Source organism: Danio aesculapii, chromosome 7 (assembly GCF_903798145.1).
Source record: "Danio aesculapii chromosome 7, fDanAes4.1, whole genome shotgun sequence".
Lineage (NCBI taxonomy): Eukaryota > Metazoa > Chordata > Actinopteri > Cypriniformes > Danionidae > Danio > Danio aesculapii.
This window is the reverse complement of record NC_079441.1, coordinates 50,904,366-50,932,131: the sequence shown is the minus strand read 5'-3', so window position 1 is coordinate 50,932,131 and position 27,766 is coordinate 50,904,366. Positions and strand designations below refer to the sequence as shown.

The 27,766-nt window shown below is 38.1% G+C and overlaps 1 protein-coding gene across 3 annotated transcripts in view; it reads right to left on the bottom strand.

Annotated features, from left to right (window-relative positions):
• arhgap36 (Rho GTPase activating protein 36) overlaps nucleotides 1-27,766 on the bottom strand; it is a 106,864-nt gene that overhangs the window by 69,244 nt on the left and 9,854 nt on the right. The window contains exon 1 of one of the 3 annotated variants that reach the window (XM_056462124.1): nucleotides 2,629-2,823. The exons of the other annotated variants lie outside the window; for them this stretch is intronic. The gene's annotated coding sequence lies outside the window, so the exon portion shown is untranslated. Of the gene's footprint in view, nucleotides 1-2,628; nucleotides 2,824-27,766 lie in introns of those variants that run through there. 3 annotated transcript variants of the gene reach the window in all.

The window sequence follows — 27,766 nt, the reverse complement described above, 5'->3', positions numbered from 1 at the left end:
TAATAAGATTTAGATTTTAGGCCAAATCGCCCATCCCTAGATCCAATGATGTCCCCTTTATTATCAAAAGTGTGATTTATATATATATATATATATATATATATATATATATATATATATATATATATATATATATATATATATATATATATATATATATATATATATATATATATATACACACAATCTAAATGGGAAAATGTAACATCCTGAAAAATCTAATTCTCAATTTGCCAAAATTTGACAGTGGACCTAAAAATAGCTGCAATAACATATCCATGTGCAAATCAGATTCATGCATTCTTATCTGAGAAGAGTAATCCAAGTGCAGACATACCTGAGTGCAAGACAAGACCCAGACAAAAACATCAGGGGTCCATAAATATTGTTGCAAGACCATTCTTGAGTACTAGAACAATAACGTAAACAGTTTTGCGAAACTGCTTCGCTTCATTTTGAGGAGATTTTCTTAGCCATCCATCCAGAGCAAACAATAGCTGATTCCTTAAAAAGTCTTTCTCGGTCCGTGCTCTTATTTCCTTTCAGAATTCCTGTCCGATTTCCACTTAATATACTTCTTGAGCCCTGACCATATTTGTCTCCTGATCCTTAAAAGCTGGCTCGTGGTCCCTCATGAGAACCTCAATATAAATACTCGTATTTAGAAACATGCTGATGGTTTCCAGATGCCCCTTTTTAAATAATTTCAAAGTGTTTGTATAACAGTTCCAGTAACGTTCCTGGTGTTCTTACTGTATCAAAGGAACAAAATCAGATCATATGCATATATTTATACACATATATCTTTGATAAAATTCTATTGTTCAACTATGTACATCTGGGGAAAATTTGCATTAATTGTTTTGCTGCGCCTAAGTGCATATGAATGTGCATAATGCAAGTGTGTATTATTATGCATGAAGATAAACTGCTCCAGCATTATTTGAGTGGCTCATACAAAGTTACATACAAAGTTCTCTGCTCTTGAGCAACACACCAAACCCCATCTGATCTCTGTGAGCTTTTAGAGAACTGAAAGAAAACTGAGAAAATAAAACAGCAACAGTTTGCTCTTCTGAGTAATCCATTAGAGCTATACTGTGTCAAACAACAACAAATAAAAAGCCATTAAAATATATACCTTTAAACTGAGCATCTCTTTCACACAGCTTAAAAACAATTACTTAACATTTGCATTAAAAGAAGTGCAAAGATTTCCAACGAGGGATCTTTTCATGGCTCAGATTGATTTAGCCTGGCAGTATCCCTCAATTGCACTTTATAATATGCATTATTCTCTAAAGAAAGTTTTTCTGAGAGAAAGACACCAAAGTCATCATTCTGCGTGTGGTGCTGTCTGGTGGTCTAATCTGTGGTTAAATTCATGTACCTGATGGGATAAAGTCAACAACAGACAACTGAATCCAAAGGAATCTGAGGTCTGTTTTATGTTTCAAGTCTGTTGAATCTGACATGAAAAAATGTTAAAGTCCACTTTGCAGAAGGTACTGTAAGGTAACTTCATAATCTTATGGTAGCATGCAACTAGAGGTAGAGTGGTAACAAGTGCTAGAGACTGCTCTCGGTCTCATAAAATAGGCAACATTTTGTAAAATAAAGTTATACTCTTTTAATCAGTCTAAAATAAGATAAAACTATTTCTATTATTTGTATCAGTAGTGTTCATATATTTAAAAAATCAGTTATATTTTCTGTAACAAATGTGGTTGAATTAGTGAAATATTAAGCTGTTTTAATAAAAAGAGAAAAAATAAAGAACCCTGATGGTTATAAACCAAATTTGTATTCATCGAAAAGTCTTTCAGATATTAACAGTTTAATATTTCACTGCTTTTCAAAATTACAAGAAACATTACACCACCCAGACATGTCAGTCTTTACAGTAAGATCTAATGGTCAACATTAGATATTTTTAAACAGTTCTTATTACTCTTTCTTGACGTTAGTTAATAAAAACGCAGCAGTGCATCATTAGCTTATGGTAGCTCAGTTGCAATATATACTATTTGCTGATACATTACTAAAAAATCTAAATGTGTATTGATATTTGATTAATAAATGATTTAGTAGTATTTCCACACTTTTTAATTTCATGCCCAATTTAATATATCCCCAAAAAGTAATTAATTAACACATTTTAGAAGCTGAAAACTTGTCCACCACTCAATAAATGAATAAAAGATAACATAGACAAAGAAAGAGTAAACATCCTGTCATTGACCCTTATGTAGACAGAATTGTTCTACATGAGTAAACATACACAGTGGAAGGACTGCTCATCTTTACCCAAAACAGTAAGCAGTAGCCGGCAGTTAAGCATGTGAAATCCAGATTTAACCACATTAACAAACACAAAACACACTGTGTCCTGTCTCAAACAAACACTTGTGGCATCACAGACTTCTGTAAACACTATTAGTATCGCTATTTCCTAAACACACTGCTGTTTATCATTGTATTTACACACACACTGAATATACTCTACACACCGAAAAAAAAGTCTAATATATTCTACACACCGAAAAAAGTCTAATATGTATGTGAGTAAAATACTACAGACGCAGTCAGACACAAATCGTTTCTCATTAAAGATGTAAATTGACTCACAGACACGCTGGACTGAACCTGCAGACCGGCAGACAGGAGCAGACTGTGGAAATGCGCGCAGGCTCTTCAGGCAGGTAGAGCATGAGACGGACAGACAGAAGCAGGGCAGGATAAAGAGCGAGAGGCAGGTCTGTCTGTCCTCTCCATCTGCCATGCACTCATGTAAATCAGCCCCGGGGCTGCCAAGATCAAACTTCAGTTCAAGTAAACCCTCTCACACGACAGTGACGCGCATGCAGAAGGGGAGGAGCCTGACACTGATAGCGCGAGCAGGGCTTTGAGTGAGTTTCCTTCCCTGTGTGTCAGACGGACTGTCATTCATCGTCAGCTCCGTCCTCCCGCTGGCAGAGAGGGTTGCTGTGTGCGCTTACGAGTGCATTCCTGTCGAAATCCCAACACAGGAATCAAAACATTAACCCACATGCAAAACTGAAAGTGTGGTACTGAAGAAGCTGGGTCTCCAATGGGTTCTTGTTCATTTCATTTAGTCAACTAGTGGAGTTGTCATTCCCCAGCAAGCAAGTTTGTGTTTAATAGACGTCTAATGGACGTCTAAACGTAGACAGCTTGGCTAAAACGAGGCCAAACCTGGGCTGTCAGTGAAAATCTACGTCTAAGAATAGCCCAAAACTAGACTAGTGGTCAAATAGACAGATTACAAACTGTACGTGTGTACTGTAGTCATTCATTTCTGTCTATTTGATGATTAGTCTAGTTTGGGCCTATTCTTGACGTCTATTAGATTTTGCCCACGCTTCCCTGCTGAAAAATCCAGCTTAAACCAGCCTAGGCTGGTTGGCTGGTTTAAGATGGTTGACCAGTCTGGTTTTAAAGGTCGGCCAGTCTGGCCATTTCCAGGCTGGTTTCCAACCATTTCCAGCCTGGTTTTGGCTGGTCAGGCTGGAAAATGACCAGCTAAATCCAGCTCAAACCAACTTGACCAGCCTGGTTTAAGCTGGACATAGCTGGTTTTGGCTGGGCTCCCAGCCTGCGTAGGCTGGTCAAGCTGGTTTTAACTGGTCATTTTCCAGCTTGACAAGCTAAAACCAGGCTGGAAATGGCTGGAAACCAGCCTGGAAATGGCCAAAACCCCTCTAAAACCAGGATGGTCAACCAGCTAAAACCAGCCAATCAGCCTAGGCTGGTTTAAGCTGTTTTTTTTTCAGTAGGGTTAGCATTGTTTTAGCCAAGACATTAATGTTTAGACGTCTATCTTTTAAAAACAGAAAATGCTTGCTGGGTCCTTACCACTTGAGAGTTTATATTACTAATTTCTGCAAAACGTTTGTAATAATTTCTAAATGTTGATCAAAACTGTTGAGAAAAGATGGTAATTCCATTTAACAAATGTGTGAATAAAACTCTCACAATTCATCAAAAAAGGAAAAATCATGGTGACACCTATAGGTTGTTTTAATTGCAGTAATTTGTACTAAAGTGAACTGAATCAGTTTTTTTTTATCTAACCTGAACTACACCAGCATTCTAGCACCACTCTGCTTCCTGCCTGATATGCTAAAATCTAGTTTATAGATAATCTGAAAAATTGAGGAAGTAATTTTATCCTATTTTTATTTCTATTTTTTCATGATTTTCTTTATGTAAGGCTGATTTGACACCACATTGTCATGCCCGTAACCAGCCTATTAAAGGGGGTGATTATTTTTTCTCAAAAGGTGGATCTTTTTGCAGTTATTCGCTTCATTTTCTATTATATTATAGATTCAAATACTGCATTGTAGTGACATTTTACGCACTAATCTTGTCAGATATTTCCTATAATTTTGTCAAATTGTTTACCATGCTATTTTCATACAAAGTGTTTATTTACAATTTAAGTTATTACAGTTTTATAAAAATTGTTATGAGATTAGAATTTCGAGTTAAATATTTTAAATAAAGAAATATGAAACATTTTTAAAATACAAATTTATTATCATCCATCATATAAAAAATCTGTTAAAACTTGTTTAGAAAAACCGTAGCCTATAGACGAATAACTCATTCCTCAGTCAGACTTTGTCCATTTGCACATATTAAAGCCTTCTTATATCGGTTATTTTTACAATTTATGATGGCATACTGTCTAAAATGGGACAAATGGTCTCATACAGGATCCAAATTCTGGACTTTGTCAGTGGGGGGTGGGTCTTTCGAACCCCCCGAACACGTTACCTTGACGTTACCTTTTTTGTTTGTTCTGTTGCTGAGCTACAAAATAGGCATACTGAAATTAAATCTTTCAATTAAATGTTGTAAATGAATCAGATTTTAAAAAATATAAATACTATCACTCAATGGATTAAGGACTATGCAGAAGACATTTGCAAGCAAATCAAGGCAAAAACTAATGTAGTTTTGTTATTAATGAGATTGTTTTGTTTTTACTCCATAAGTTCATTATACATTTTAAATAAATAAAAATACTGTATAAGTTAATATAGAGCAATGTTTTTTAGTCATTTTTAAACATTATTAAATAAATTAGGAAATTGCTCTTGGTAAATTACCCCACCTATATTTGCCTTCAGCCCACTAGCCTCAATCAACTTTGGTTTTTGGTTTTTTATGGCCCTTCATAAGAGTTTGGGCACCCCTGCTTCCACATAACTAAAGAAATCATCTCATGCAAGCTTAATATATTTTGATCAAGTGTTTTTCAGTTCAAATTATCAGTTTATGCAATTTAAAGGGTAATGGAAACACACCTACTGCCACCTTTGGCTTGATCATAGTTGGATTGGTATAGCTGCACTACACTCTAGAGCTGCACAATATTGGAAAAATCTGACATTGCGATATTTTGTTTTGCTATGATATATATTGGTAAGGGTGTGAATCATGTATGAAAACAAAATTGCAAGAATTACAATAGAGCAAAGAAAAAAGGAAATTAACAATTCTCTATGGTTTTCCAGAGAGTCAAACAGTATTCAAATACAGAAGTTTTAGTACTGAAAAATAACGTGTATAGTCATCATTGTATTAATAAATCAGCAATAATTTTTTAATTAAAGTTACCAATACTTTATGTTATTGTGTCCGAATGCTTTACAAGTTCTTGAAAAGTCTTTAAAACACATGCAAATGATAAGTTTTACTCTGTTATGGTTACACGTTGTAATGACTCCACAAATCTCATGTGTACTCGATTGTCCCAGCTTAACATTGCATATCTTGCGATGTGACTATTGCGGACACACACATTGCAATATCAATGCCAAACAATATGCAGCTTTACTACAATTACATAATTCAACAATGACATTTATATTGAACCGAAATCAATCATTATTAACTAGATCAAAACCAGTGCCTTATAAAGTGAACTTATATTACACTGATGGAACTTCATACCTCATTTTCAAATCTTGCCTGTTTTCTTTGTAAAACTGCTTTGACCCAGTTTGCACAAAAGTACTACAGAAATAAAAATGGCTTGAATAAGAAGTACAATGAGAGAGGTGAGAGCTTTAGGCAGATGGTGGAGGAATAAAAAGCAAAAGATATTTACAATCTCGTGATGAGCATATTCAAATACAGACTGGCCTTTCAACTGTGTGCTGACCTCACAGATCTAAATTTGTGTCTTTTACACACATTCCACTTTTGCATGATAACCTTTCAGCTAAAGGCAAGTTACCATATGAGTCTTTGTGCTCAGTGTGTCTAAACTGGGAAAAGTGTGGGAAAAATCCACCTCACCACATTATAATCTGGATATAATGTACACCACTGTTTGAAATGTTGGGGTTAGTTTGATTTATGTTTTTGAAAGAAGTCTCATAAGCTTACCAAAGACGTTTGGTTTAAAAATAATAGTTGTACCACCAATAGTTACATTGTGTAATATCATTTCAAATTTAAATGAATGTTTTCTAATTTAGTATATTTTAAAATGTCATCTATTTCAGTGATGCTTTAAAACTGAATTTTCAGCATCATTACTCCAGTCTTTAGAATCATTCTAATATGCCGATTTCATGCTTAAGAACCATTTATTCTTACAATTATAAGTGAGATAAAAATGATTATACTGCTTTTTGATGTCAATACTGTTATACCATGAAAGAAATTTCAAAGAACAGCATTTATTTGCAATTTTTTCATTCATTTTATTTTTGGCTCAGTCCCTTTATTAATCAGGTGTCGCCACAGCGGAATGAACCATCAGCTTATCTAGCGTAGGTTTTATGCAGCGGATACCCTTCCAGCTGCAACCCATCACTAGGAAACATCGATACACTACGGCTAATTTAGGTTATTCAGTTCACCTGTACTGCATGTCTTTGGACAGTGGGGGAAACCGGAGCACCTGGAGGATATTTATTTGCAATTGAAACATATATTTATTGCGAAAGAGAATTATCAAAAGAATTTTGGTCTCACTTTATTTTATCATACAATTCTTGCTATTAACGAGACACTAAGACTTGTAGCTCAATAACACAAATTTGCTGCTTATTAATAGTTAGTAAAGTAGTAGTTGGGTTTAGGTATTGTGTAGGATTAGGGATGTAGAATAAAATCATATTTTATAAGTACTAATAAACATCCAATAACTTAATAATAGACAGGTAATACACCAATAGTTAAATGTGGGAATAGGTCCTTAAACTACAGTGTTACCATACTTTTTATATAATTATCAGTGGTGAAAACCAAAACCATTCGTTCTCAGGTAGCAAAGAATTCGGTCCCAGATTTCATTCATCTGGCACTAGCATACAGCATGTGGGCCAAACATGGCCCGGGTTTGTCAGAGGTGGCATTGTCTTTAACGCAGCACAACATACTTGGGCCAGATGTAAAAATTAGTATTTTGCCCAGATGTTAAACATTGATATGTGGGCCATGTCCGTTTGGCCTATCTTGACCCACATTTAAAATACATTTGAATTATTTTCGGATAAAGAAATTAAATTCTACCAATCAGGTCCCTTAAAAAAAAAAGGACACTCATAGCGTGTGTTGTAAAAAATAAATGAGGAATGAGAGAGGAACCCAGTCCAGGAGACTTGAAACAAGCAGAATTCCTTTACTGAGACGTGTTGGTTAATCTGCAGTCATACAGTGTCTTCAAGAAGTCCATGTGTCTGCAAGAGCCTCTCACAGGTCTGCAGTCTGCGAGTTTCATCACAAGTCTGATTTGAAACAAAGATGTCCTATCTGTAATGTGTTCTTCGGAGGAGGGGAGATGGCTAAACAAAGCATGCAAATGAAGTAGGTAGGTAGGTCAAAAAACTTGCCAAGTCACTAACCACACAAGTTTATCAACAAAGGGGCCTTTTCTTTGGCCTGAAAGTATCACCCAAAAACAAAGACAGAGTCATTAAAAGCCTGCCCATAGCATTTGCATCACTTTGGCTCAGCCAGACAGGGAGACAAAGGTTTAATGTCTCTCATGGCTGAGCTATTACAGTTTGTAATGAAATGATATAATAAAAAAAAACAAAGAATATAACTTTTCAGTTCTATGTACTGTAGATTATTGTTAATTTGAAGCTAGATTATATAAATTTATATAATCATACATACATTATGCATACAGCATAATGCTTCATGAGTTTATCAATTTCATTGCAGTCGTGACACACCAACATATCTGGCCCAGTTCTATTATCAGTTATTAACTTGGCTGAGCCTGGCCCAGATATGGTCCATGTTTGGCCCTTGTCTGGAAGCCAGACTTGGTCCAGTCGTAATTCAATGCAGCATGTGGACCGAGCAAAACCTGATTATGAAATTTTCCTATGCGGGTCTGCTTGATACTATAGTCAAAAACAAGCTCCATCAGGATTTTTTTCATCAATGGAGAATTTATGGAATGTTTTACAACATTATAAACACCTTTATTCTTGCTTTTGAATAATGTAATGCATACTTGTGCAATAGAACACTTCTCAACAAGGTCTCATGTTAGTATTGTCCATTATTAGTTCACATTGACTAACACAGATCAGTAAAATATCAACAAATGAAACATCATTGTGGAAGTACTTGCTCTCACCGAAGCATAAGATGATTGCTAAATCATGCTGGATAACATGATGATCAGGTTTTGTACAAACTTGTGATGATCATGTTTGGACGTCATGCACATTTTGGCTTTGAAGGGGCACCAGTGGCATTTCTGACTCATTTAGAGCTTTAGGTGTGGGATGACTTAACCCAAACACTATGTCAAAGCTTACTAGCACATGAGTGTGGGAACAGTTAGTATAGTAGTGTAGTTGGAACCTGGGATCAATCCCGACCCAAACTAATAAACAATTGCTTTAAATAAAACACATAAATGAATGCTAACTGCTAAGAAATGGTCAAGTTCATCATTATTTGTACAAAATTACTATGCGCTTCCAGTAGCAGCACCTTTGTTTTGTGTGAGTGAGCATGTGATGTTTGTTTGGTCAGTTCCTGACAGCTCAGCAAATGATCCTATTAGTGTAGTTCCATGCGGCTAGTAGACAGACTGACAGATTGAGCACATTAGCGAAGAGCTCCTGGGTATCTGCACAGCTAGTGGCATACAGACTAGTCTTCATTCAAGCCTTGACACACAACAAAACACATACACCTTCAGGATGTATTAGACACATGGATAAGCACAAGGTAAAATCAGTATTATTGACAGGACAGTGATTTGACTGGTTAGCATGAAGCTGAAGTTGTTAGCCTCTACTGGTCATAACTACACCTCCCCAGATTGATGTTCCCTCAAAAGCGACTGTGTATTCAGGTGGAATAACGTTTTTACTACCAACATATCAATCACAGTTAGTTCATAAGTAGATGTAGAGAGATATTTGGTTGATATTTGTCTCTGTCTTCTTCTGCCAGCTGAGCAGGTGCCATGCTAACAGCTAGCTTTTCTCCAGGCCCTCTCTGACGTAAAATAACTACAGTGTCACTGATTGTAGACATATTTTTTATTTCAGGCTGATAAATGTGTGGCTCTGAATAATGCGTTTGGAATGTGGTGTGAAGCTGTGAGCAGTATGTCTTGGATTTGCCATTAATTTACCATCTGCAGGGTTTGGATGTGCTCGAGCTCTCAGGGGATTCTTCCATCTCTGACAGGGATGAAAATACGATCCAGATGTCTTCACCACTTGTACCATCCGTCCGCAGTCATACTGTTTTCATAACACCAGGACTGCCAGAAGAGCCTTCATCACTTAGCAAGGGCTGAAAAAAACCCTTTTTGGCTGATTTTTTAGAAAGGTCCACATAAGATTCATTCAGTGACGTGCAGCATTTCATTTTGATTTGTGTTTACGTATGAGATCCAATAAATCATTGGCAAAAGTGTAGTGTGAAAAGCTTTGGACTCATTCTCCAATAAAAAAAAAAAAAAAAACGTGATGACTGTCCCAGTGGTTTTCCATACACATGGGATTGTCGATATCCGGCCATTAAAAGAGAAGTGCCCTTCAGTTTCATGTATTTGACCTCTGACCTTCACATGAAGGATGCTCACTTCCTGTTTTGCCCTCAACTGTTAGGTGAATATAACAGGATCATATGACTCTGATACAGGATGGACAGGAACAGGATCAGAGCTGTCCTGAGGAAAAACGAAGCGTGTGCAGGTTTGGTGCGGATGCTCTGATGATGCGGAAAGGGTGACACATACATGTACTAAATTTATACTTGTCTATGAAATGTTTATGAAAAACATAATTCAACATTTATTAGCCAGTCCAGCCTAATTAGTTATCATGTCTGTGTCTTTGCATTAGTGGAAGCCAACTTTGGCTTAAAGCTAAAGGCTACACTGCCCACTACAGGCCTAAAGCATCAAAACTAAATCTCATCCACAGTCAGTGGTGGAAAATGAACACAAATCAACAATTTGTGTAAAAAGTACTGATACAGTAATAAAGGTTACTCTGGTAAATATATGAAGTCTAACTTTTCAATTTCACAAAAGTAGTTAATGTACTTGCATCTTTAAAATGTACCCTGTTCAGTTGGTAATATTCACAGACCCATTTCATTTCATAGACTGGACTTAAAAAGCTCTGGACTTTCAGATTTTAATGACAGTCATGACTTACAGTATATATGATTTTAATTTACAATAAGTCATTTGTCATTAGTTATTTAGGCACTCAAGCTGAGAGGATCTACGCAGAGTCTTAAGCAGACACAATCAGACAGATCTGACTGATAGTCCTGCTTGGTCATCGGGCCAGATCTGGAGCAGACACTATCACACAGATCTGTCTATCTGCCTTGCCTTTATCATGCTTACAACATACAGGTGTGATTGGAATTCATTTTAAACAATCAGTGTGTCACATGATGCAATTAAATGTCTAAACAGTACAGATAATTCTAGTAATAGCATAAATAAACATTTATTGACAAAAATAAATAAAAAAGAAAATATTAATGCAATATAAATCCAGGCTGTTTATACCACCCATGCGAATACTACTGTGAAGTTCAACCATTACAAAAAAACACTAACACCTAGACCTACATGTAATAAAACTCATCATAACAGTCTTACAAATAGATGTAAGATTACCAGATATGTTTACGATACATTTTACTGCAGAAACGAACATTACCAATTTAGCCTACCACCAAAACAGTTCATGTCTACTTAACCCTTCAAAAATTATAACTTCATCAAACATTTTTAAACATGTGCAAACATTTTTTAACTTTAGACTAGTTCTCCTTTGTAGCTAGGAGAGAGAGTGTGGTTATAATCAAACATCTGACGCCAATTACAATTTAATTGCCAAACTTTTATTAATTTAATTTTATTATTGTCATTAGAACATCTTTCTGACAGTGGCCCGATAGTGACAGTCAGACCAAATGTAGATACACACAACTACATAGAAAACAAACTTGTCATGGCAACCCTACTGAAAAAAACAGCCTAAACCAGCCTAGGCTGGTTGGCTGGTTTTAGCTGGTCAACCAGGCTGGTTTTAGAGGGGGTTTGGCCACTTCCAGACTGGTTTCCAGCCATTTCCAGCCTGGTCTTAGCTGGTCAGGCTGGGAGATGACCAGCTAAAACCAGCTTGACCAGCCAAGCCAGGCTGGGAGCCCAGCCAAAACCAGCTATGTCCAGCTTAAACCAGGCTGGTCAAGTTGGTTTTAGCTGGATTTAGCTGGTCATTTTCCTGCCTGACCAGCTAAGACCAGGCTGGAAACGGCTGGAAACCAGCTTGGTTTTAGAGGGGTTTTGGCCACTTCCAGGCTGGTTTCCAGCTGTTCCAGCCAACCATCCAGTCAACCATCTAAAACCAGCCAACCAGCCTAGGCCATTTTAATAACCATTTTAGTTATTAGCATCTACATTTTCCCTAACCCTAAACCCAACCGTGAACAGTTATTAACGTATATACCTACTCCATATCTAAACCCAATTATCAGTTATTAAGGTCTTCACCTTCCCCAACCCAAACCCAACCATTATAGTTATTAAGGTCGACACCTTCCCCAACCCAAACCCAACCATTTTTGTTATTAAGGTGTACACCTTCCCCAACCCAAACCCAACCATTATAGTTATTAAGGTCTACACCTTCCCCAACCCTTAATCCAACCATTATAGTTATTAAGGTCTACACCTTCCCCAACTCTAAATCCAACCATTATAGTTATTAAGGTCTACACCAGGCGTGACCAACCCTGTTCTTGGAGATCAACCTTCCTGCAGATTTCAGTTGCAACCCATATCAAACACACCTGCCTGTAATTATCAAGTGCTGTTCAGGTCCTAATTAATTGGGTCAGGTGTGTTTGAATAGGGTTGGAGCTGAACTTTGCAGGAAGGTCGATCTCCAGGAACAGGGTTGAGCACCACTGGTCTACACCTCCCCCAACCCTTAACCCAAGCTTCACAGTTGTTAACGTCAACCCCTACTCCACTGTGCAAGTACAGCCATGAGTTGCGGATCCTTTTATCCTTGACAAAACGGATGAAAGTCAGTGAGTTGAATAGCATGAATGAATATAATAATATATCAAATGAATAGGTTATGGATAAATTTGGAGAAAACACAAGAAAACATTTGCTGAAAAAAATTAAAAACAGAAAGTATTTCTGCCATCTTGCCGACAACATCTCGTTTTGACATCTCACATGATTCAATGGGATCTTGATAACTGCAAATTATGCCTCTGCTACCAGTTACGCCCATTTCATGTTACGCCCCTGTCTTGCAGAACTCCCCTCACTGAACCCTTGTCCTTCTATTTTGTCATGACCACCTGTGGATGCAAATAACAGTACAATAACGGTCGTGTCAAGTATGAAAGCCTCCGCTACTCGCGGCTGTACATGCACAGTGGAGTAGGTGTAGACATTAATAACTATGATGGTTGGGTTTAGATGTGAAGTAGGTGTAGACGTTAATAACTATGATGGTTGGGTTTAGGCTTGGGGAAGGTGTAGACATTAATAACTGTTATGGTTGAGTTTAGGGTTGGGGAAGGTGTAGACATTAATAACTGTTATGGTTGAGTTTAGGGTTCGGGAAGGTGTAGACATTAATAACTGTGATGGTTGGGTTTAGGGTTGTCGAAGATGTAGACATTAATAACTATGATGGTTGGGTTTAGGGTTGTCGAAGGTGTAGACATTAATAACTGTGAGGGTTGGGTTTAGGTATAGGGAACGTGTAGACCAGGGCTATTCAATTGGTGGCCCACAGGCCGAACCCGGCCCTCGAGGCAATTTGATCCGGCCCTTCAAATAGTATGACCAAGACATTAAAAATAAATTTAGTTCAGTCGAAAAACGGCCGCTGTAGTTATGAAGTGAGGTACGTCTGTTCAATACAGCACAAGCTGCAGTTGAAGCATGCGCAGAGAGTGAGTCACCTGACATTAAGCGAGTTGACATTTGGATGTTTGTAGAAAAGGCCTTTTGTTCAATGCACTGATATTGTTAATAGGGATGCAACGATTAGCCGATTCCACTATTAAGCGCACTTTTCAATACGGTTAATTAATCTTAAAGGCTTGGAACAAAACTGCTGCAACTAAACAAAGCTATGCCAATACACACACACGGATTAACTATAGTAGCAGGCCGTTCTTCTTTTTCGCACTTTTGCATCTTTTCCGCACGCAAGTTCATTATTTCCAATGGAGACGTGCGCATATTGGGAGCGGTGCATGCACAGCTCGCAAGTGGACCTCAAGGTGTACACAGTTGAAATTATCTACAGCTGTTGCGGTGAGAGTTTCAGTGCAATGTAAACAAAAGATGCTATTTTTTATTTATTTATATTTTTATTAATTAATTCATTTTTCTGTAATTTATTTTCATTGTAAAATTATCACTCATGTTTAAATCAAACACCTTTTCATTTATTTTAAGTCCAAAGAGAGAAAATAACTATTGTTTGTTTGTTATTAATATTTTGTGCTGTATTTGGCAGTTTTCATGTGATTTTTTAAACTAGTAGTGTTTTAAATTTAATAAATGCATAATAATAGTGATAACTTTAAAACCAGGATTATTCTACAGACTATAATCGTACAACCAAAATCTATAATCATTTCATCCCTAATTGTTACGCAGTTTAAAGCATAACATATGAGTGTGTCTGAATGTAGAAAAAGCCTACTTGAGCAATGCACTGCTTTTGATGTGCTTCAAATTTCAACATTTGAACATGTTTGTAAAAAAAGCCTGTACCATGCACTGATATTATGTTGTTTCAGAATACAACGTGGGTGTCTTAAGGAGCAAAAATACAGCATTTGGTCTTTTAAATTGCTGTTTTGTCATTACTTATATTGCAAGTCAAATTTCTCCGGCCACTCATCTGGGATGCTTTTCATGAACTGGCCCCCATGACAAACTAATTGAATAGCCCTGGTGTAGACATTATTAAGTGTGATGGTTGGGCTTAGGGTTGACGAAGGTTAAACATTAATAACAGTGATGGTTGGGTTTAGATATGGAGTAGGTATAGACATTAATGTGAGGGTTGGGTTTAGGGTTAGGAACGTGTAGACGTTAATAACTGTGATGGTTGGGTTTAGAGTTGGTGACAGTGTATATGTTAATTACTGTGATGTTTGGGTTAAGGTTTGGGTAAGGTGAAGATGTTAATAACTGTGATGATTGGGTTAAGGTTTGGGGAAGGTGAAGATGTTAATACCTGTGATGATTGTGTTTAGGATTGGGGTAGGTGTAGACATTAATAAATGTGATGTTAACTGTGTTGATGACTTCAAGTCACACCTATACAACAAGTTATGCCCCCTTCATGTTAGGCCCCTGTATTACAGACCCTACTTGCATTTTAGCCAGAATCTACTATAGGTAACTTTAAAAAGAATTTCTACGTCGACCACAAGATGGCATCCATGATAGAATCCGGTCAGTGTAAGTTTCTACATAATTATTATTTAACTGGTAAATTTCATTCAACTAAATGTTGAATAATAACAGGGTATGACCAAGAAGATGAAAAATCTTACATATTAATGTGAATATCAACCAGCAAAACAAAAACAAAACGTGGTCAAATTCACTCACTTATTATTATTCACTCCTTTAATTGGACTATATCCGTGGAATTATGTAGGGAAATAGTTAATGAGGGTATAAGGGGTGATTTCAGATACAGACACTGACTTGAGAACAGATGCAGTTGGATCTGTTAAATTCATTTATTTGTTCAAAAGTTTAGCAGTTTAACTGGCAAGATTCAGCTTGTTCACAAATCAGACACTGATATCACCAGTTGTATTTCTTCTCTGAGTGTAACGATTACTCCAGTTCACTTTTTATTCTGCAACATTAATGAAACGTAGTGGAGAAACAAGTATAATATTTTGTTCTGAAATGTAGTGAAAGCAAATGTTTACTAAAGTACACATACTCAGAATAAGAGTAAGTACAGTAATAAAATCTAAATACTTGCTGTTCAACAGTGCCACGGTATCTTTTTTTTTTTCACCCTGAGTCACTTATTATGATTAATGGCATTCACCTGTTACCCTCATACTTTTCCTCAGTATGGATCATGTCCTCAATGCTGTGTAACAACATGTTGAGGGAAAAAGGTAACGAGGAGCGCTCACATTGCAGTAAAGTCATGGACAGGCTAAACGATCTATGTTTATGATTCTCTGATTGCTGCTGGTACAGTGCTTGTTTTCTCTTGCAATAAAAAGCTGTGTATCAGCAAAGACACAAAAATAGCAACTAAAGAGCAGTGAATATCTGGAGTCAATGTGGAAATTTGACATACTTGATCCTCTGGTGATTTTTTCCCCATTAACAGTAGTATTAAAAGCACCCTATAAGGAAAATCTGGGTATACCTAGACATAGTGGAAAAATAAAAAATCAGTATATGGGATACCATACCCTGCCTCAGACACCATTGTTTCCTCGTTCTCATGTAAATTCCACAAGTGTAAAACCCGGTGGACAACAAGCCAATCAGAACACAAAGCAGACTGCTGCGTAACTCACAGGCCATGCCCCTTATTATTTGCATGTACATTAGGTTGTTCATCAGTACATGGCGAGCAGCCATGTCATCAGGAGAACACAGACTTATATGTAGCTCTGAGAACATTAATATGCACCCCTCAGGCTGTGTTTAATAATCCACAACGTTTCCTAATAAAACAACAATGATAATTTTCCTCTCTTAACTATTTTTAAGTTTATATTTAACTTACAATGTATGTGAGTTTCCCAGTGATAGGTTACAGCTGAAAGGGCATCCGCTGTGTAAAACATGTGCTGGATAAGTTGGCGGTTCAAGTGACTAAGTTGAAAAGAAAGTGAACGTATGTGGGACTTTTATTTTGAAAATGGTATACTCAGATTGTTTACTATGTGTTACTGAGCAATGATTAATTTTCAAACTCTCATCATAATGCAAAATGCAGGAATTACAGATTATACAGCTCCTTTTTGTTTATTCAGGTCCACTCTGAAGAGGCATAAGGTAATTGTATCTTTTGTTAATTTACCGTGTTTATTGTAAAATGTGATGCAATTTTTGAAAAAACACATGTAGATTGTCAAATCAATCAGCTCAACTGTTATCTGTTTATGCTGATTATTACTCGGATTACTTACTTTATATGGGGATGTTAGATAGCTCATTCTCATATAGGTAAATTACAGGGTGATTCAAAAAGAATACACAACTTTAAAAAATCTGTATTTAATCAAAGAAACATGATGGAACATTGGGTAATTAATCGATGTGAAGAGTACTTAACAAAGTTTTTGCAGTAGAAAACAAGTTCATAGATGTTTAATTTGACCCCCTCCAGACACTAGAGTGACCAACAAAGTTGTGAATCACCTTGTAAACCTTCTTCCATTAAGTTAAAAAGATTTAACTAGGCATCTACTTAATTTGTTAAATACGTTTTTTGGCAAATTAAGTATTATTATATTGTTCGTGTTCAGCGTACATCATGCTGTGTGTATGTGTTTGTTTGTGAGTGCTACATGTCATAGCTCATTAATATTCATGAACAATCTAAATATGGTCCATTATGGACCTTCTGATTTTATGGGTATTTTATGGAGTAATAAATGAACACATAAAACTGTTTTTTGGAGATTGATAGAATATTTCACCATATTACCCTTTACTGTAACATTTTACTGAATTGTCAAATAAATGTATCTTCCCCGGTGAACCCAATCCTTAAGTCAGCATGAAATCTACTGTTTTTATTTAATAATGTATTTGTATAGCAATATATCTATGAATTTCATTGATTTGTAAAAATTAATTGTCCCTCATAATCTTTAATCAAATACCATTTCTTTCTCCACCTTTCTTCCCCTTGAAATAACTTGTCTTCACTTCTGGTCACATGGAATGCCTTTAGAGTAAGATCAGTTCCTAGCAGTGCAGCTGGCTCTCTGCAACTCTCAGATGATCGCCCGCTGAAGCTAACCAGGGCTTCGCCTTGTAAGATGGGAGACCACCTGGGAAAGCTAGGTTGCTGCCAGAAGTGGTGTTATTGAGACCAGAAGGGGGCAATCAACCTGCAGTCCTAATGCCCCAGTATAGTAAAGGGGACGCTATACAGCTCAGTGGGTGCCATCTTTTGGATGAGATGTTAAACCGAGGTCCTGACTCTCTGTGGTCATTAAATATCCCAATATGTCCTTTGAAAAAGAGTAGGGGTTTAACCCCGGCAGCCTGGCCAAATTTGTCCACTGGCTTCTGTCCATAATGGCCTCCTAATCATCCCCATATCATAATTGGCTTGATCACTCTGTCTCCTCTCCACCAATCAGCTTTGAATAAATATGATATGATTCCATCTGTAAAATTTATAGCTCCTCATTCCCCTTATCAGTAGACAGTAAAATTATCCACAAGAAAGTACAAACTCGCATTTAAATCTTACTTCATTTTGTTAGCAAATGATCCAATTGGAAGTATCTGGAGAGACGGAAGTCTGGAGTTCTTTCTTAAGACTGCTGCCCCCTCAACCCGGCCCCAAAAAAGCAGATGGAAATGAATGAATGAATTATTCAATGGGTTCCCAAAGAGCAAAATCAAGCACCACTTTTTTTTCATTTCTGAAATTGTTTGGATAGGATGTACATTATAGTAAGAGAACAAATGACATTCTTAACTTCCGTTTCATGCCGACTTTAAAGTGTAGTGTCTGTCTTTAGACAGCTTTGAATAATACTTTGTATCGCAAAGTCATGCATACCAAATATATACCGAATAGAGCAGCAGTGTACAGTTTTAAAAGAAAACACTGAATTGGATTCTACAGGACCAACTGCTTCATCAGTAAATGAGAAATTCAAGGTGTGCGTGTGTGTGGGCCAGCCTGCTCTCATTTCGCCTTTGAGGAGGACAGATTGCGTAACATGACTCATAACTTGTCTTATTTCCTTTTCCTTTTATCCTCTCAATCTGCTTCATCTTTTCTCTGCTTTATTATAACATCAATCTGTTCTTCAAAATATCCCTAGAGGTCATGCAGAGGAAATGCCAGTTACAAAAACATTCAGCAAAGATGCCATGCTTCTCTAAACAGGACATTCTCCACCCATCGGCACTGGTCTGCTCCATTATACTGAAAAAAAAAAAATCACCATCATCAACAACCACTCACTGACATGCACAATAAATAATTCCCCTGAGTTTGACGGCGCTGGTGTTTTGACGCCAAACACTACATAACAAAACCAACGGAGCTTCTTTCCTAAGCACCTGTTTGCCACTATGGACTGGAGAATTTAACTCGAGGTCATCACATGCAACAACAAAAATTAAATTTGAGGTAATTTGATCTAACATTTAGCCTAATTTTAGCTTATATAGAAAGCATCTACAAAACAACAAGCAAACTAGAACTAAATATATCCGTTCATCGTTTAGCAGATTTATTCACATCATGTGGATGAATTGAGCAGCCCTTCCCAACAGGAATAAATAGCATTGAGGATCAATATGGCCACCCAGGAATCACATTTGGGTCACATTCATGACAGACATCATAACAATGTTGCTGAAGGCTGAAATCACTAGATTATCTGGAATGGTACTCTCTGCTTGTTATTGATCCATCAGTCAATCAGCTATGGCAATTTAAAAAGGCATAGTGTTGTCTGACAGCTTTCACTGATGTTGTTTTTTTTGTTTTATTTTTTTGATGGTTGAAGAGCTTAATTTATACATGAATTCACCTTTTGACTTCTGGCCCCACATATTCTGGTTTCATTTGACTTTCATTATTCCTTAACTCTGCTGGCCAAGAAAATTCAATCCTAGCTATCCAATTTACTCTCATGGAGTTTTTTAATAAAACACATAAAAGCAGGCAGAAGCTTGTGACATTAGATGCTGTTTCTGAACTTTTGATTTAATTTGCAGTTATGAGCACAAAACGTTCTATAAAAACACTTAGAAAAAGAAAAACCTCTTTGTCTTCAGATACTTATATAGATACAAATGGACCAGCACAATTCTGTAAGTGAAAAATAGAGATCACGGTTCTTCCACTATTTTGGGTAACACTTTATTTTGATGGTCCAGTAGATTATTAGTAGACCGTCTGCTTAATATCTGTTGATACTGCTCCTTCAATAGACATTTAACTGACTATGAAACTTTCATGTCAACTTACACAAACCCTAACCCCAACCCCAACCTAACAGTCTACATATAATCTAATGAGAATTAGTTGGCATGTAGATGCAATGTAACTTAAATTCAACAAACGGACCATCAAAATAAAGTGTGACCCTATTTTGTTTAGTTTTTTTGCTGCAATACTTTTAAAAATATGATTGAAAGAAAAAAGTAGTTGCCTGTGGCATAATACATGCCACGTCACTCTCATCTCTCATCAGCAATTATTTCAGCGATCTTGTTTCACTTTGACTTTGGCTTTAAGATTTACTCTGCTTCATACTACCATGCAGTAGAGGTCTGCACGGGTCTGATTTATTAGTCCCGCTCACACCTGCTCCCGCCAGGTTTTATTCCGCACCGACCGCTCCTGCTGTATATTCAGCCTTTGTTCACCCACTTAGAATAATGTTCTACCCGACCCAACCGTTCCTGCTAAATTTAGATCTAGTTTCCAGAATCTCATGTTTAAATTGGGAACTACCAAAAGAGAGATAACAGATGAAACAGTAGGTTGTGCAAGGATTAGGCTAAATGTTTGCCGCTTTGTGATGAGACATGAGTGCCGCCTTAAACTGGAGGTTCCAGTCTTCTGAAGCTGGTCGCACACCGGATGCACTGCTCAGTGCTGTGCTGCAGTGCACATTTGACAGTTGTAAGTTACGTTCACCAGACGTGCACATTAACATGTTATTTAAAATCAAACTATTCAGATGGCGCTCTGTGGTGTGGCAGAAATATGAACAGTGTCCTGAATCGTAGATGGCACCGCGGACAGCTGCCGACTTGCAGCACCAGTGTGCATACCCTGATAGAAATGTATGTTTAGAATTCTAAAATGCATGGCGCGGCGCATCCGGTGTGCGACCCCCTTTACTGCTAAAGGGTAAAACTTTGGGGTATTATCGCATCACGCAAAGGGTCCTTTTTTTTCATTTGCATCTATGATGCATGAAAAAACTCCCATACATCAGACTTGCCTGATGTGGGTTTCCTAACAGAAAACTGACCGTTTTCTAATGCAAGCTGAACGTCCCTCAAGGACAGCGCATCTTCTCTTTGCTCTGCCATGGTAAAGCTCGCTCTGAGGACCACTATGCAGATGATGCATGCACAGATTGTGCAGATAAAAACATGTGCAGAAAGCACTGGTCCATGCGTTCATCATGTATAACAGTCACAAGCACTGGCTATACTGGTCATCAATAAGAATGAGACAATCACAGATATGCTGTTCCGAAATAACGTCGTGACTCGAGAGCGCTATATTATTAGACAGCCCGCTCCTGTTCAAATTACACCAGCGTTACCGACCGCTACTGCGTTTTATTCAGAAATGTATGCCCGCACCACAAGAAATCTGGTTGGGAATGCAAACCTCTGCCATGCAGGTTAAAATACTTCAGCTCATTCATTAACATGGTTCCTGTAGAATGTAATGAAGATGACAACTCCCATGATTCCACACTCAGTCAATGCATCATCAAAGAATGCATTTGTTTGTTTGAAATACACGCACTCTAGTAGCAAAAATGACATACTGTGCCTTTAATTCATTCATAAAGACTTATGTCGTCATTAGGTGGATGAGCATTTCTAAACGAATCTTTTGAATTAATGGTTTAGTTGCAAATATTGTACATCTTTAATGATTGCTTATTGCCACATATTGGTGAAAGTGTAATCTTCCAAATCTAAACCCTTACATTATTTCTGTACGAAAAAAAATTCAACAGTTTGGTGAATCTGTTTGCAGACAGCATGATGGCTCAGTGGTTAGCACTGTCACCTCACAGCAAGAAGGTCGCTGGTTCGTGCTCCGACTGGGTCAGTTGGCAATTCTGTGAAGTTTGCATGTTATGTTCGCCCCATGTTGGCATGGGTTTCCTCTGGGTGCTCAGGTTTCCCCCACACTCCAAAGTCATGCGCAATAGGTGAATTGAATAAGCTAAATTGGCCGTAGTGTTTGTGTATAAGATTTCCCAGTACTGGGTTGCAGCTGGAAGGGCATAAAAAAGATGGTGGTTCATTCCGCTGTGGCATCCCCTGATAAAATAAAGGGACTAAGTTGAAGGAAATGAATGAATGAATCATTTGTGTGTTAATTACTTTTATTATTTGTCCCTGGCAAAGGGTCTATGCTACTGTAAGTGACCTGTAATGAGTTATAAAGGATGTGATCAATTCCGAATGAAGGCTTTGTTTCTAATAGTTGATTTAATTGACTCTTCACTCCGTTGGGTCAAGCCAATCCGAAGAGTGTAAATTTAATTAAAGTCAATGGACGTCATGAGCTCATGAGCCAAGGTTGACTACTCACGCAGGGTCTTGTTTAACAGCAGAATTTGTGCAAAAACAAAAACTGCATTACCCATCTTAATCTACAGAAATAATTTGATATGGGTGTGTTAAATTAATATTACAAACCAAAACATTAATGTACTGTCATCTATTTTTCTCAGAAATTAGGGAAACCCACAGTGAATTATTAATTCAGGCACCTTTCTATTGATGCAACCATGATTTGAAGCAGTAAGTTACTTTCATAAAGTGATTTATCAAAGGTTGTTTTGATCACTACAGTAGACATATCTGATACGCTATTCCAGTACTTATGTGATATATATAATCTGTTATAATATAGATAAAATGATAATGTCTAGTAGAAAAGATCAAAGTTCGTACTTTCACAACTATATATCAATGATCTCTCTTAATCAAACGCAGATTTGAAGGATTTTTGTTAAAGGTTTGATAACAGACACATGTGAATGGCAGTCATTTTGTAAATAAGATTGCATGTCTGTGTATTTCCATTGTTCAAATTACTGTAAACTCTCAATAACACATAAAAATGTCACTTTTTCTAGCATTTTTACTGACCTTTACTGATTTTACTGACTTACTGTGTAATGAAGCGTAAAGTTCTTAAGACTATCTTTTTTCAAACCACAAAGAAGATTTAAGCGGCAAGACTTCTGAATACTCACATTCCACAGGGATGGCCTTTACAGAAAATCCCCTAATAATACAGTAACATTAATTCTAATTAAAATCATAGTTAAGGCCGTTGTTGTCCTCCATTAAACATTACGTCACTTAATGGGCAACTTTTTTGTACCATGAGGAAGGAAGGAAAGGGAAGTTCTCAGAATGCCAAACCTCCTTTGTTCTTCCATGTTCATCCATCATATGATAAAAACCTTTCCACTAGAAGAGTTTAAAGTCACGTGATCACTCACAGAGGAAGTTGGTGACAGGCTTTGAAGTGACACATAAAGACTGAAAGTTCAAACTGAAGTTTCAATGTGACGGAAATAGTGACAGACCTTTTTTTCTGTTGTGTGACATACATCTAAGAAAACAATGAAAACAATATGGGGCATGGACTTCATTCCACACATACATGTTGAGTGGAAATCCAGCATCCAGAGAGGTCAAGATGAGTTAAAATATTTTTGTTCAAAATTTTATTATCTACCAACAACACAGGCTACAGTAGTACAGGCTGTGTAGTTTTATTAAACATATGGATCTTATAAGGTCTTAGATTTATAAACAATTAATCAAAAAATGCATATTTCAAGTGAAAATTCCTATACTCTTTTTTTGAAGGAGCAGTTGTTGTCTAATAGCATAACTGTTAGGAAAGTAGGCAATGAAAGACATTTAGCCATGTACTCATTGTCATATCAAGCCTTTTTAAACAATTTGTGCTGCCCATTACATTACAAACCACAGGAGAGGGCAAATTCCTCAGCAGGATAGCCCTCCTTCTCATACTTCAGCCTCCACATCAAAGTTCCTGAAAGCAAAGGAGGTCAAGGTGCACCAGGATTGGCCAGCCCAGTCACCAGACATGAACATTATTGAGCATGTCTGCGATAAGATCAAGGAGGAGGCACTTAAAATAAATCCCACTTTATATTCTATACTGTACATCATTTCGGTTAAGTGACAAGACTTTTGTCTAAGCAAAGTTGGATCTTACTGTCCTAATGAAATAATTAAAAATCAAGGCATGGGTAAAGTAAGCGTAATCTAGAGGCCTTTGCCTTTCATATAAGCCACTTCTGATACCAAAAAATCAACTAGAAGCCAAGTTATCATTTGCTGTTCCTAAAACTTGGATAGGCGACAAAACTTTTGTCAGGTAGTGTATGTGTGAACTCACACAGTCCCATATTCTAACATTAAAATAAAATAATGAGGGTTTGCCAGCTTGGTACTCATGATTAAAAAGAATAAAATTAATTCCTTGATGAAACAATCACAAACTATTTGCTGACTGCATGAAAGACTAAGGTTCTCACTGGTATTTAAAACTTTGTGGGAGAAGGAGACACCGCAACTAAAAGATACAAAGGATTTTGTCATCATCTCATTTAAATTTTGATGAATTTTCACTGAAAAAAATTACCAAATCTCAGTGATTCAACATGTGAGTCACTGTAATACAAATTCCATTACATTGCAATTGGAATTTGACTCATTACAGAATTCCAGGAACATTTCAAGCATTTTCTATTAGCTTTTCTTACACTTGTATGATACTGCATACAACAAATGTGTAATTCAAAGCTAACTGAATCCATTATTAGTGTAAAACATGCAATATGCTTAAAAGTGATTGGGAACATTTGACTCTGATACCAATTTCAAGTTATTGGTAAATCTTTAAAAACACTAATAGAGTTAACAATAACAGAGTTGACATTTTTTCACTATTTTGCGCTTTATCGCAAGATGCTAACCTCAAAAAAGATACCACCTGGCATGTCTAAAACAGAATTGTATTCATTTTCATCCGATTATTGTTTTTAATAAGTGAATGAGAAATTCAGTGAAATAGGGTTGCCAAATAATTAGTCTGCTATTAGTAACCTTTTGTACAAATCAATAAGAAAGGAATTAACCTTCCAGAGCTTCCTGCCAGAGGAAGTGATATCACTTACAGCTAGTCACATTTCTATTAGTACTTTAAATATCGTTATGCTTTTTTATAACCAATGTAACAGAGTTGACCAGATCGTGGTGACAGACACAACTGAAATGACAAACAATACAAAAAAAGATGTATTTTACAAAAAGTAGATGTTAATTGAAGCTGAATATATTGTTAAAGAGGCAGAGACAGTCGAAAATAGGTATACTGTAAGTCTTTAAGTTAATATTTTGACACATTATGTCCATAATAAAAAATATACCTACACTGAAAAAAATGATGCTTGCAAAATTGTTGCAAATAATTTATATGTGTTGAATTTAAACAAACAAATTGAATTGAGTAATTGTTCAACTTAATTTGTTTGTTTAAATTCAACCCAAACAACTTGTTTACAACCACTTAACTTAAAAAAACTTTGTAAATCCAAGGAATCATCTTTGAATATTTTTTTTCAGTGTATAATCATTGTTGGGGAAAGTTACTTTTGAAAGTAATGCTGTCACGGATTGGCCAGGCTCGTCCACCAGCATCACGCAAAGATCACCATCACCTGAGTATTAACCACACACAGCTGCACCCAATCACTTAGTCACTATATAAGCACACACCTCACTTCACTCAGTGTCCGGTCTCGTTCCTACGAAGCAGACTCTGAGTGAACACCTCCTGGTAATCACTAGCATTTCAATCTCAGTATATTGTACTTATCTGCTCTCTGTCTCTCCTAGTTTGTCCAGTGTTCCCGGTGTCCTGTCTGCCTTGTGTTTGTCATCAGTCTGTCTTCCCCGCAAGCCCTCTGGTGTGTGCATTCGGTCTCCCTCAGTATCAGTCATCCAGCCTGCCACCAAGGATCATCCAAACAACCAGACTCCACTCACTTCTCCTCCGTTCTCCTTGTGTGCTCAAGTGTTGTAAATAAACATCGTCAATAACTCACTCACCTTCCTTGTCCGTCTGCTTCCCATAACAGAAGACCGGACCTACTACAATCAACAGCATGAGCACTCACGATCCCATTCAGGAGTTGGTGGACTCGCTGAAGAGAGTCTTGTCACCATCTGCTCCACTTCCCGAAGCACCACCAGCACCGAGCACTTCTTCACCGTCCACCCACTCATCCAGTCCCATGGCTCGACCAGCGCCCTACTCTGGCGGGGCGGAGGAGTGCAATGGTTTTCTGTTACAATGTTCTCTAATATTCACCATGCAACCTGAATTATATCCCACAGATCGGTCCAAAATCGCTTTCATCATCTCCCTTCTCTCTGGATCGGCTCTTCGGTGGGCAGAAACCATCTGGCAACAGTCTGGGCCGGTAACCAGCTCCATTCAAGCATTCGTCAAGTACTTTAAGGAGGTTTTCGGTCGCGCAGATGCAGAAGTAGCAGCTGGAGAACAGTTATACCATCTCAAACAGGGAGCCATGTCCACTCAGGATTATGCGCTCCGGTTCCGTACTCTGGCTGCTGCTAGCGGATGGAATGAGCGATCTCTCCTCACCACCTACCGGCTCGGACTGGAGCCCAGCCTCCGACTACAGCTAGCAGCCCTCGACGATACCATGGGGTTGGAGAAATTCATCCAACAATCCCTCCGCTGTTCAGATCGTCTGAGGGTCTACCAGCACGATCTTCCATCTGCACCCCAAGCACTCCTCCGTTCGCCAGAGCCAGCAGTCCCTCCAGAACCAGAACCAATGATCGTGGAATCTGGTAGACTCACCATCACTGAGCGACAGAGGAGGCTGACCCGGGGTTTATGTATGTACTGTGGTGCCGAAGGACATGTCAGGCTGGACTGTCCCATTCGTCCAGCACGTCCTTTGGTGAGTGTATTCAGTTCTCCCATTGAAAAAATGCATCCTCTCACCACCAATGTCCAGTTAACTACCCCTTCTGTATCTGTTTCAGTCACGGCCCTCATCGACTCCGGGTCAGCTGGAAATTTCATCTCGTACGCCCTCTGTCGCCAGCTCCATCTTAACACCGAAGCATCGACGCACGTCTACCAGATCCAACCCATAACCAACGCAATCCATTCCCAGGCACGTATCCATCGCAAATGTGAGCCTATCTATCTCCAAGTGGGATTGCTCCACAAGGAGGAGATCCAATTTCTGGTTCTGGAGGGTGCATCCATGGACATCATTCTAGGGCGCCCGTGGCTGGTGAAGCATGATCCCATCCTCTCTTGGGGCACAGGAGAGATAAGAAAATGGGGTGAAGACTGCAAAACCAGATGTTTTCCCGACCTACCTGTTCAACTTCAGAAACCCCTTACTATCTATGTCACGTCAGTTGAAAGTCCAGTAGATAAACGATCCATTCAAATCCCGAAGATATACTCCGCATATGAAGACGTTTTTTGCCCCAAGAGAGCTTCCCAGCTACCTCCACATCGGCCATGGGACTGCGCCATAGACCTGCTGCCAGACGCTCCTATGCCCAAAGGTAGGATCTACCCGTTGTCCCTTCCGGAAACTAAGGCCATGGAGGAGTATATTCAGGAAGCACTGAGTCAGGGGTATATCCGCCAGTCCACGTCACCTGCTGCCTCAAGCTTTTTCTTTGTGGCCAAGAAGGATGGAGGGCTGCGTCCTTGCATTGACTATCGAGTTCTGAATCAAGGAACAATAAAGTTCCGTTATCCCCTTCCTCTCGTCCCTGCGGCCTTGGAACAACTCCGATCAGCCAAGGTATTCACGAAGTTGGACCTCCGCAGTGCATACAATCTGGTTAGAATACGTGAGGGGGACGAGTGGAAGACGGCGTTTGTGACCCCTACAGGGCACTACGAATACCTGGTCATGCCCTATGGTCTGGTCAACGCCCCCTCCGTATTCCAGAACTTCATTCACGAAGTCCTCCGGGAGTTCCTCCATATCTCCGTCATAGTCTACATTGATGACATCCTGATTTACTCCCGGAGTGAGGCCGAACACCGCCACCACGTTGCGGAGGTCCTACAAACCCTCAGAGACCATCAATTGTACCTCAAGGCTGAAAAATGCTCCTTCCACCTACCGTCTGTTCAGTTCTTGGGGTACATCATTGATCATGAAG